Below are 12,721 nucleotides of genomic sequence, written 5' to 3'. Positions count from 1 at the left end.
TACCTTCAATGCTGACTTCTCAGGTTTCACCTTCCTGTTGTGAGAGATCTCTCAGGTTTCCAGCAACAAGTCATCTATTAGCCTAATAGAAACATCCAATCTTTTCTGCCACATTTGCCAGACAGAAACCTCCTGTGTAATACAAACTTCTCAACTTTGCAAATGCAAACCTATAGGTAAGTTTTTCAAACTTCAATGCATCTTAAACTAATATCTTTAACATGGGAAACTAGTCACATGTAACAACATGTAGTAACTGCTGGTCCTGAGTAAGTCATTCAAATGGTGATTCGCTTATGCGTCTGCATGCACACTCTCATCTGCACTGCAAAGTTCACTCAAATCATATTAAAGAATATATTCGGTAGGGTTTGAACGAGCATCACAGTGCAGATGGGGGTATGTGTATGGATGCATAACAGCACCATCAAGTTCAGAAATGTATGACTTTGTGAAGCAACTCCCTTAGAAAGAAGGTTAAAGCATTTGGAGCTTTCCAGCTTAGATAAAAGGGGGAACTTGACTGAGGTATAAAATGAGGCATTGTGTGGGAAAGTGGGTAGGGAGAAGCTTTTCTCTGTCACTCACGAGAACCCAGTCTCATTCAGTGAAGCCAAATGATGGGAGATTCAAGATGAACAAAAGGAACTATTTCTTCACACAGTGCTTAGTTAAAGTTCGGAATTTGGGACCATAAAATGTAGTGATGGCTACCAATATAGATGGCTTTAAATGGGAATTGTGGAAATTGTGGCAACAAGGATGGGAGAGGGCTATTGTGTTCATGTCTTGTGTTGGGCTTTCCAGACCCAACTCATCCAGTCCTGGAATAGATAGGCCTTTGGACTGATCCAGTATGAATTTTCTTATACTTTTTGTGGGACGTAATATATTTAGAATCAGGTTCCATTGAAATATTTCCAAGCAAGACTGCAACCCTATTTCCACTTACACAGGAGTAAACCAATTAAACTCAATGAGTTTTACTTTTGAGTTGACATTTATAGGATTGTGCTATAAAAGGACTTTGAAAGTGTTCTCATACAGGTAAAGGTAAAGGGACCCCTGGCCATTAGGTCCAGTCGTGGCCGACTCTGGGGTTGCGGCGCTCATCTCACTTTATTGGCCGAGGGAGCCGGTGTACGGCATCCGGGTGGCCAGCATGACCAAGCCACTTCTGGCGAACCAGAGCAGCACACGGAAACACCATTTACCTTCCTGCTGGAGTGGTACCTATTTATCTTCTTGCACTTTGATGTGCTTTTGAACTGCTAGGTTGGCAGGAGCAGGGACCGAGCAATGGGAGCTCACCCAGTCGCAGGGATTTGAACCGCCGTTCTTCTGATCAGCAAGTCCTAGGCTCTGTGGTTTAACCCACAGCGCCACCTGTGTCCTCTCATACAGGTAGTACAATCCAAATACTTTGACTTTTAATCACAGACAAAAGAGAATGCAATGCATAGCTTGTTTTATTAAAAAAAAAACAACCCAAACCATTAAAAAGTGTTTCTTCCACTTCTTCCTAAGCCACACATTGTCCTCGGTTTCACAGGTTTGGTAGGCTCTGCATGAAATGCTTCTGGGGTGAATATCTTAGTTCATCTTAACACCAAGCAACCAGTAGTTAATTAATCTCACAATTAGGTTTCAACTTTATGGCCAAATGCACACAAATTCTCCTGCGATCATCAAATTTAACAGATGCTGTGGAAAGAATGTCCGGCATGTTTGCTTGCTTTTGTTTTCTTTCTGGAGATTCTTGCTAAGCGGCAATCTTCAAAATATGGAGCAAAGTTTACCATAACACCAACTTAAAAATAGTAAAACTGGAAACTATTTGCTTGAGAGACCTAAGCTCGGATGCTTTTCTTTTCTCTCTCTCCTTTTTTTTTTTACATATGAACTATTTCCAATGTAAACACATCTCAGGTGTGGAGATGTGGTCTGACCATGACTTGGTTTCAACTGAAAGCATAAAAAATATATATTCATACCCCACCACCACATTCCAGGGGAGGGGTGGTGAGGACCTGGTGAGAGGTGTCCTGTGTTAGCCTCTCATAATCAGTCTGTGAGAGAGCTGAGGAACTGTGGACAGCCCAGTAGTGTGCTGTATAAGGGAAACAAGAAACCAATAACATTTCAAAAGCCCATATGTTCAGAAAGTCTTCTGGGTAAAATTGCCATCCAGCTGTTAGTCCACATTAGGCATCAGATAATTGTATATTTCGCTAGACATTTGCAAAAGCAGGTCTTGTGTTTAAGGCACTGATTCTAGACCAGTGTTTCCCAACCTTGGATTGCCAGCTCTTTTTGGACTACAACTCCCATCATCCCTAGCTAGCCAGACCAGTAGTCAGGGATGATGGGAATTGTAGTTCAAAAATAGCTGGAGGTCCAAGTTTGGGAAACACAGTAATCTAGGCCAAGCTGATTCTAGGCCTACTATGTAAGTATAAGATCTTGTAGGAAGATCTTCTGGACAGTTGGTTCACCAGCTGAGCCAAGTCAGCATGAAGAAATGAGATCAATGCATAGGGTGAAATCTTAATTTATATTTTGCACCTGATGAATAGATCGGGACCATGGCTGCATATGGTTGTGTGTGCTGTTCCTGGAGTTAGCTCATTGCCAGGGCCAGCCCTGACAACAGGCAGAGTATGGCACGTGCTTCATGTGGCACATGCAGATCAAGGATGGCAGCAATAGTAGCCACTAGTTGTATGCACCATGTGGCCCACTCTGCTGCTCTCAGGTGTGGTGGGAACGCTGTCCTGCTCCCAATGTGAAAGTAAAATTCAGCTGCCAATCCAGTCCACTTCAGTAGTGGAAATGATGTGCCTGTGTGCTGCCTTGTCCTTTATCTTAGGCTGCATTCACACGGCAGTTTATTTCATGCCAGATGCAGCATTGTGGTGTGGGAATTCCACAGGTATGGGGCTGCCACAGAAGATGCTCTCGCCCAGGTCTCTACACCTTAACCTTCTGAGGGTGGTGGAGCTCTACCAAGAAGGCTGCCTTGCTTGTCTTTACATCTGAGATGGTCTTCAGGGATGGTCTCTCAGATATTTAGGCCCTAACATTTCGAACATACCCGCCAACGTTTTTCTGTTAAACCTAAGGATCTTAATAATAATAATAATAATTTTTATTACAATGGTACCTCTGGTAAGAAATACTTCTGGTTACGAACACTTCAGGTTATGAACTCCGCCAACCCGGAAGTAGCTGCTCCTGGTTGCAAACTTTTACCCAGGATGCAATGGAAATCGTCTGCCAGAGGCGCCTCAGGATAAGAACGGTTTCAGCTTAAGAGCAGACCTCTGGAATGAATTAAGTTCCTAACCAGAGGTACCACTGTATTTATACACCACCCATCTGACTGGGTTGCCCCAGCCACTCTGGACGGCTTCCATCTTATATAAAAACATAATAAAACATTAATCATTAAAAAACTTCCCTCTACAGGGCTGCCTTCAGATGTCTGCTAAAGGTTATTTATCTCCTTGGCTCAGGGGTCACATAACCCCATACCCTCCAACATTTCTCCAATGAAAATAGGGACGTCCTAAGGAAAAGTGGGACATACCAGGATCAAATCAGGAACTGGGACTGCTTCTGTAAATCTGGGACTGTCCCTGGAAAATAGGGACACTTGGAGGGCCTAGTGTGAACACTTTAAATTTCACCCTGGGTGATTGTACCCCCTCCCCTGTAAGCAGTCTATCACTCTCCCATTGTTGCATGTCAATATTTCTGGATTGGGGGCCTGTTGTTATTTAATGCATCTGTGTTTAGACCAACTAATCATCTGGCTTGTGGCTTCTAATTTGTGCCTGACTTTTCTTCTCTTTTCTGCAGAAATGTTCCCTGCTTCCCTAAAAACAGAGCTGTTCCTTTTCTTTGGCCGACAGTCACACACATGTTTTCTCCCTTAAACTTTGCCTCATTTGGCTTTCATTCCTTTATGCAGCCTTTGAAACCATCATGAATGGAAAAACGCAGCTGTTCGCAAGATTTCCTAAAATGTACATGGAACTAATTTTCCAGGACCCCGACGTATCCAAGGGAGAGATGATGCCAAGGGGCGTATTTAGTGCAACCAAATGCAAAATAAATGTGCAGTTAGCCATATGCAAGATCAGCAAGGATTAAGACATTCTTGGACTGGGATGGTGATTTTACCCTGGATACAACGGGTTGTGCAGGTCATATAGAAATAAAATAATGGCAGATAAAAGTGCACATCAGTGGGTCAGAAAATTGCACATGCTATCCTTAAGGGACGTTGGATCCACAAGGCATCTCAGTCAGTTTGCATCACATGGTCTACAAAGTGGTTGCAACTGTGAAACCCACAAACATGTGAATTTTATAATCTTCCTTGATCCAGTGGAGGTTATGCATGTGAACAGAGTCCCACATGTGACTCCCAGTGCTGAATGTCTGCATCTAGTGCTTAGAAACAGTGCAGTCTTTAGCATATGTGTCGCCAGGGTGCAAAGTTCTGCCCAGTGCCCCCAAATTTAGTTTAAATTAACTTTTATTATGATGTAAGAGTTAATTACATGTGCACGGCATCTTTGAGAATGGCAAGCGCCATTGTTGAGTTAAGCGCCGCTGTTGTGAACGACAAGCGCCGCCGCTGGCACGGCGCGTCTTTGGTAAATAAGCCCACAAAGTCGAAAGTCCTTTAGTGAAACAGTAGGTATACATTTTGGTAATACCTACGTATATATTTATTTTGTTTTTCTAGCTTGATCAAAATTATTTATTATTTCATAACAGGTAGATAGTTAAGAGCTTAGGTGGCTTCAATGGCGGGTGCCTAGTACCCACCAGAATTCAGCACCCGGCTGCCCCGCATCCTTGCACCCCCCAGGTAAAGATGGCCCTGCTTAGAAACGAGAATATGACCCTATCTATGTCATAAGAAGATTCACTATTTGCATAGTGCTTTCAGCGTTCAGATACCTTCACATGCTTTACAGACCCTCCAAGTGTCCCTATTTTCCAGGGACAGTCCCAAACTTACAGAAGCCGTCCTGGTTTCTGATTTGATCCCTGAATGTCCTGCTTTCCCTTATGATGTCCCTATTTCCATCAGAAACTGGTAAATATTATTATTATTATTATTATTATTATTATTATTATTGACACCTCTATTTTCATTGGAGAAATGTTGGAGGGTATGCTCACTCTAGTGTTCGAAATGTTAAACTGTTAGGGCCTAAATATCTGAGAGACCACATCCTTCCCTGAAGACCATCTTCTAAAGGTTGTATAGTTACTTATCTCCTTGGCTCGGGGATTGCATAACTCCATACTCTCCAGCATGTCTCTGATGAAAATAGGGACCGTCCTAAGGAAAAGCAGGACATTCAGGGATCAAGTCAGAAACTGGAACAGCTTCTGTAAATCTGGGATTGTCCCTGGAAAATAGAGACACTTGGAAGGTCTGTAAAATATGTGCAGCTCTGTCATTCTCTTAGCCCATTTACCAGCTCTTGAATGGTTTGGCAAGAGCAAGGAATTCCTGCACACAACATTGCCATTCACCTTCTCAGCCCCAGGATAGTGGGTGTTCCAGTTGTATGGGGGGGGTGGAGTGTTCTGGTAGTGGTGGAAGTGGTGGAAGTGGTAGGGGAGAGGAGGCAGGGGGCAGCACATTTCTGTTTCACCTTAGGTGGTGAAATGGGATGGACAACCCCTGGCGCTGCATCAGTGCTCAGAGGATCAGATGCTGCCACCTTTGATGCTCGTGAGCCTCTTGACCTTTTCATCAGGGGACACAGCAGAAGGAGGACTTCCATTCAACCTCCATCCTTCCAAATCGTCCTGTTGGAAGGCTGGGATCTTGGGATAAGAATGTGCAGCAACCTACTTGTTATCCACATCAATCTCTTAATTGAGACCCAACTCACTGATCTTGATTGAGTCCATATGCATGATTGATTAATAGTGATTGATTTAAAAGATGTGTATCCTGTCTTTCAGCAAACCAAGGCAGCTAACTGCATTAACAAAATTTAAAATTCAACCATTAACATGCGGGTTTGTTTATTCATCTAGTACTTTTATATTCCATCTTTCTGTCAAGGCACCGGGCAGATGATGTCCTTTGTCCCAGCAGAGGTCAAGTGGGCAGTGGACAGTCTGGTTGGAGCAGACTCCGGTGTTTTCTTTGCCTCTGTGCCTCACTATCTTCACAAACTATAACCTCATAAAATATTTGGCTTCATTTCCACACTTTGCAGAGGGGGAAAAAAATCCATATCCCTGCAGCCTGGAGATATATTTATTTTTAATGTATTCTATTGGATTGTTCTTGGGACGTAAGTGTTTGTAGGCCTGGATTAGATCCACAATCATAAATGAGGATGTTTTATGTCTGCTGAATGCCATGAAGCTGAGCCAACATTGCTTAGAAAGAAGTGTCAAACCCAGGGTAGCATCCCCACTGTGCCTCATCAAACTGGCTTAGATGCGTTAATCACAAAATGTTGTATCTATTTAAATCTGCTTCAAATACAAGAGATCTATATGTGCCATTGTTGTGAGATCTAATGTTGGAAAGCCCATTTGTCTTATTGTGCTAATTATAGTTAGTGGCAGAAAAGCTGAAATCCCTCCCACATCAAATAATCTTTTGCTTCTGAACTCTCTAGTAAGAACTTCAAATGGCAAGATATGTCTTTTGATTTGCACTGAATTCTTTTAAGTGCCACAGTTTTCTTAAGATGAACAAAGAATTGAAATGCAGAGTGGCAAATAGTACTAACTGGCCTGCTATGATACAGAACGAAGCATGGTGAACATAGCAACCACAAGACAGGGCTTGGGTTTGGATCCAGACACGATGTTGCATGTGTGCATCAATTGGCAGCCCCACTTCAGCCAGGAATTTTTGCAGCCCTGCCTAAAGTGTCTTTTCACACTTACCTTTCACTGTTTTTGTCCACTATTCCAAGGGCTGATTTTGAAGCTGATTGTCTGAACGTTTGGTCATTCACCACTTTTATTAGACAGTGAGGACTTGTCCACACTGGGCTTTAGAAGAAGAAGAAGAGTTTGGACTTGATATCCCGCCTTTCACTCCCTTTAAGGAGTCTCAAAGCGGCTAACATTCTCCTTTCCCTTCCTCCCCCACAACAAACACTCTGTGAGGTGAGTGAGGCTGAGAGACTTCAGAGAAGTGTGACTGGCCCAAGGTCACCCAGCAGCTGCAGGTGGAGGAGCAGAGACGCGAACCCGGTTCCCCAGATTACATGACTACCGCTCTTAACCACTACACTACACTGGCTTTACTGTGAGTCTGAGGCTGTTCAAGTCCAAAAAAAATTGGGGTGTCACTCTCATGACGTTGTCCTCAACACACACCCTGTCTTTTTGTAGATAGAGTTCTGATTTTCTCCATCCTGGAAAATTCTGAAAAGCAAAACAAAATCCAAAGTTAGCTGTTGTTGCCTGGCTGCTGGGTGGGCAGCTGCCCTTTGCATCCTCTTCAGTTAAGGTGGCACATCTGTCCTCTGACATGAAGAACTCACATTGGTCAAAGGGAATTGATGTGAAACAGACATCTCCAAAGCCATGCTCATCAATCCCCAGCCCCTCCATAAGGGAAGTGGTGTGGGGCTTATATCCATGCCACACAAATAAAAATACTGAGGATCCATTTTGGATATTTCTGAAATGTCAGGGGTTTGGTTTTTTGTGGTAGGGGGGAAAAAGCATTTATTAGTACATTGTTCCAGAATTGTAGCTGAATGATTATGATGATGTCATGTGGCAGCATGCCATTTTTAAAAAGCAACTATACCACTACAAAAGGTGAGTGCAGAAAGGTCCCAAGTGTCATGAACATAGGAGCCAACTCCTAGGGACAGAGGTCCATTCACCCCCCCTAAAATATTTGAGGGGTCCGAATTCCCCAAAGTTGATGGACATTTCCATTCAAATGATGTCCGTGTGTTGCCTCTTGTGATCGATTATGTAAGGCCGAGCTTAGCTGCCCCCCATATTTTATTCAAAGTGGCACCCCCAAGCATGAATATCATAAGTGGCTCGCTGAGTGGGGTGGAGCTACTATGCTAGCTTCACGGCAGGGTGACTGTTGTTTACTGGGAGGGAAAAAAGAAAGGAAGAGGTGGAGTGGAGGCTGGTGCCTTGCAAATGAACCAGCAGAACTCTTGCCAGCACATTTCCACCACACTCACCTCTCCCCTTCCTTGAACCTCCCTCTCTTCATCCTGGTAAGCTAGCATAGCAGCTCCACACCCACCAGAAGCAGCTGGCCAGGCATGGTATGTTTCACTGGGGACAAAAATGTCCCTGAAACGTGCGTCTTCCTTTCTTTTCAGCTGTCATTCTTCCCTTTCACATTCGATCCATTTGGTTTATAGCATAGAAGGCTTGTTGAGACAATTGTTTCCATCATAGTATTTTATGCATGAACTGAACCATTATGTATTTTAGAAATGGAGAACCACATCCAAAGTTAGGATAACTAGAAAATGTACAAACAAATAAAAAGGCTGGGAAAACAGGCTTTGCAACTCCAGCCAACAACCCACTCTGCCTGTGTTATGAATAGCCTGAGCATTCTCTATTTTTTTAAAATGTTATTTTATGCAATACCTTCTTGCTGTAAACTATTTGTAAAGGGTAACAATGGAACTGGCCAGCTGGCTTCTGATCACAATAGCATACTTTACTGGCCCATCAGCAGCATGGCAGAAGGCATTTTTTTGGGTCAGTTTGTTCCCATGTGAGGTCGCTGAGGACAGCTACCTATTAGGTATAGGAACCTTGACTCAATGGGCCGTAAGTAGTTCGAGTTGACAAGGTAGCATATTGACAGCACGATGCTATATATACATATACTCACAAATAATTTCCATTGAGTTCAATAGGGCTCACTCCCACTTAAGGGGTACAGAATTATAGACTTGGTGTTTGAAAATGGCCATTTAATAAGAGATTTAAGATTGCTATATACTGGAGAAAAATACCCTCTACCTTTTAATGAAGAGCATGATTGGTCCACTTCACCAAGAGCTTTGGAATCCAGCAGTTATCATTTCATCTAAACTGAGTTATTCAAAATTCTGTAGTAGCCAAATCTACGCATGCCCAAACCCTACTAAGTCATTCAGACTGCTTATGCAATGAATGAAAGAGAAGATGAGAACACTAGGCTCACGATCCCCTCTCACTGTCTACTTCTGAAGTGGGCTTTCTACATATGTCCAAAGTCTTTTCTATGCATGTAGGCTGCCCAAATGATCTTCCAGGAGAGTACATCTCATGGGAAGCCTATATAGGAAAGTGGGCTCCCCACTGCAGACATCTGAATCTAACTCATGGAACAGGAGGCTCTAGCTTGGCACCGACAAAAATCAGCGTTCCCACCAGTACCCCCTCTGTTGCCTGAAAAAGGTGTCAGTCAATATCCCTGCAAGAATCCGCAATGCACACTTGCCATTTCAGTTCAGTTCCTGTTTGCACTGGCTTGACCTGTTGTACATTGAACAAACACTTTTAAACATGCCCACATTTCATTGGATGCCATGACTGGACACCCACTCTCCTTACCATCCTGGACAGAATGCAGAGATGTGAAGAGTTAGCTGATGTAGGTACCTTTTTCCACCAGTGGGAAGGCATGCTTGCACCATTTTGTTTTCATTTTTAGATGTGGCAGCCATTTTGTGTTATGCAATATACATACATACATACACAAACAAACAAACAAACAAAGCAGCCATTTTGTGCCTGGCACCCATGGCACTTCCTCAAAATTCCAGATGTGCCCATTGCCCCCCTAAAAAAGATTGGTCACCCCTGAAATGGGGGTTGATGGTGATGCTGATATGTGGGTAGGGAGAAGCTAGCACATTCATCCATGTTTTCCCAAACATAATTCTAACTAGAATGCCTGCAAAAGGCTCCAGTGTCATTCTATAGAAACTGTGTACTATGTAAGCAGTATGCACAAATACCTCTTTTTCTGGTTGGTTAATCCCCAGGCATTCACACATCTGCATTTTGTATTCTGTTTTGATTGTGTTGCATTGCTTTTATGGCTTTGCAGATGTGGATGACTGGTGATTTCATTTTCTTTGAAATTTTAATTAAAATATCTGCCATTTCCAATGGTGCATCACCATTCTCAGCCTACCGATCATGATTCCCAGAACAGTGATCCTAACCACGAGCCCTTTGTTTCCCATTCATCCCTTAAAGAAGTTGTAACAGAGGGCAAAAAAACAGTGAAAACAACTCAGCAAATCCCTCCATACTCAGTTGAACTTTGGAAGATCAACTTTTACGATAACACCAATGAAATACACTCCATAGTTTGACAACCCAGATGTACTTATTTTTATTTGACCAGTGCAAGGCCTTCCATTAGTCATGCTTCTTTCACTTTGTAAACCAATCCAAAACAATATGGTCAACATTCCAAATGTTGGGAATGTCTTGCCTGCTTGTAAAAAGCGGCTCCATTTCAAAGATGCCAGCATATTTGAGAGGTCTAGCACTTTGATCAGGCAAACAATCCTGTTACGGGTTTGCTTCTTTTCCTGTTGCACTGTTTGGAGACCCTTTAAGGCGCACAGACTGTGGCGGCTGAAACAAATAGCAAACACATTAACTTCAATGACAGAAAATAATTTTGAGGCCTTTGTAAGTTACAGTGGAAATGATGTCATGACAGCTGCCAGTCTGTTGACGGCAGGGCTAGAATACTGGGTCCAGTTACTGGGCTGCTTCCAGAAATGGCCAGCCCTCTGTGGGACATTTTGACAGATGACCTACCTATGAATCACCTTTCATCATATGACAGCCTGATTCTTCCTTTGCAGCTGCATTGAAGCCATGTCTGCAAGGAAAAATATCTGCCTTTGCAGCCATGGATTAAATGGCCATTTTTCCACCAAGGATTTATTAAGATGAAAATGGCATATACCACAGAGGAGCCCCTAAGAAAGTAATCTGGGCATGTGACACAGAGGCAGAAGGACTTGGCTTTCCAGCATTTTTCCAGTAAGTACAAGTAACAGACTGGTCCCATCACCTCCTGGGAAATAGAAGGGGAAGAAATGGAGGCAGTGAGGGATTTTACTTTCTTGGGTTCCATGATGGTGACAGCAGTCACGAAATTAAAAGAAGCCTGCTTCTTGGGAGAAAAGCAATGACAAACCTAGACAGCATCTTAAAAAGCAGAGACATCTCCTTGCCAACAAAGGTCTGTGTAGTTAAAACTATGGTTTTCCCAGTAGTAATGTATGGAAGTGAGAGCTGGACCATAAAGAAGATTGATCGCCGAAGAATTGATGCTTTTGAATTATGGTGCTGGAGGAGACTCTTGAGAGTCCCATGGATTGCAAGAAGATCAAACCTATTCATTCTTAAGGAAATCAGCCTTGAGCGCTCACTGGAAGGACAGATCATGAAGCTCAGGCTCCAATACTTTGGCCACCTCGTGAGAAGAGAAGACTCCCTGGAAAAGACCCTGAGGTTGGGAAAACTGGAGGGCACAAGAAGAAGGGGACAGAGGACGAGATGGTTGGACAGTGTTCTTGAAGCTACCAGCATGAGTTTGACCAAACTGTGGGAGGCAGTGGAAGACAGGAGTGCCTGGCATGCTCTGGTCCATGGGGTCACGAGGAGTTGGACACGACTAAACGACTAAACAACAACAATTAGTAACAGAACTAGGAAAGAGTGCAAAAACAGACAAGAACATTACTTTAATATCCTTTTGCCAAAGAGATCTGATTGACAAGCTCCCCTGGTAAAATCACTCACTCTGATTGTTCTCCTCACTCTAGTATTTTCAATATATGGCAAAGCATGAGAAGAAATTATTAAATTTCCACAGATACACTTTATATAGCAAAATTTAAAACATCCAAAGATCTGAAGCACTTTAGGGGTCTCCACAGTGGCCTGGGTCTCTTTAGAATGATCCTGTTGCGTGTTGAGTCCCACAATGCCACCCACCAAATAATTCACACATCACTCCATTAATTTTGTTTAAGGTTTTTGGCATAAATTTTGGCCACAACTTTATTTGAATACAAAATGTGAGTGGTTGCTTAGGCACTGGTTATGACTATCTGCCCTTGCCCTCAAAGACAGTGCTGGCCCTTCCGTACACCAACGGAAGCCAGCGTGGGAAACAAGTATTGGGTGAGAAAGGAAGCTGGGAATCAGTCCCTCCCTTCTCACCCTCATGTTCCGGCGGGGCTTGCACGGCCGCAGGTCCGACTCCGGGGACAAGGACAAATTGTATGGCAAGCCCCTGGATTCCTTTAACGGAATTCCCTTTCGCATCATTTGGAGGGGTAGGCACTTACCCCTCCAAGCACCAATTTAACCAGTGCCTAACCGCCAACCTTACAAGTTGTGACGATTTGCTACGTAGTAGGCAAAAACCAAATGGCACCAGCCAATCAGCCAAATGGCAAAATTCCTACTAGGCCCCCGCACTAAGGCGGACGACCCCATGACAGGCAATAGCAAGGTCAAGCGAACAAAACAAAAAACCACCCTATAAAAGGGCGGGAGGGCGGGTGATCCGATGCAAACAGCCAAGAGAACGTTCTAGCCTCTGGCCCCTATATTTAAAACCTCTGACCCCTCCTCCAAAAATGGTAACAATCAAATTCCCCAGTAACCCGATTAACCCTTAAGGGCTCGGGTCCTTTGCCAA

This window comes from Podarcis vaucheri (assembly GCF_965113315.1).
Source record: "Podarcis vaucheri genome assembly, chromosome: 10".
Classification (NCBI taxonomy): Eukaryota; Metazoa; Chordata; class Lepidosauria; order Squamata; family Lacertidae; genus Podarcis; species Podarcis vaucheri.
This window is presented reverse-complemented; position numbering follows the sequence as displayed.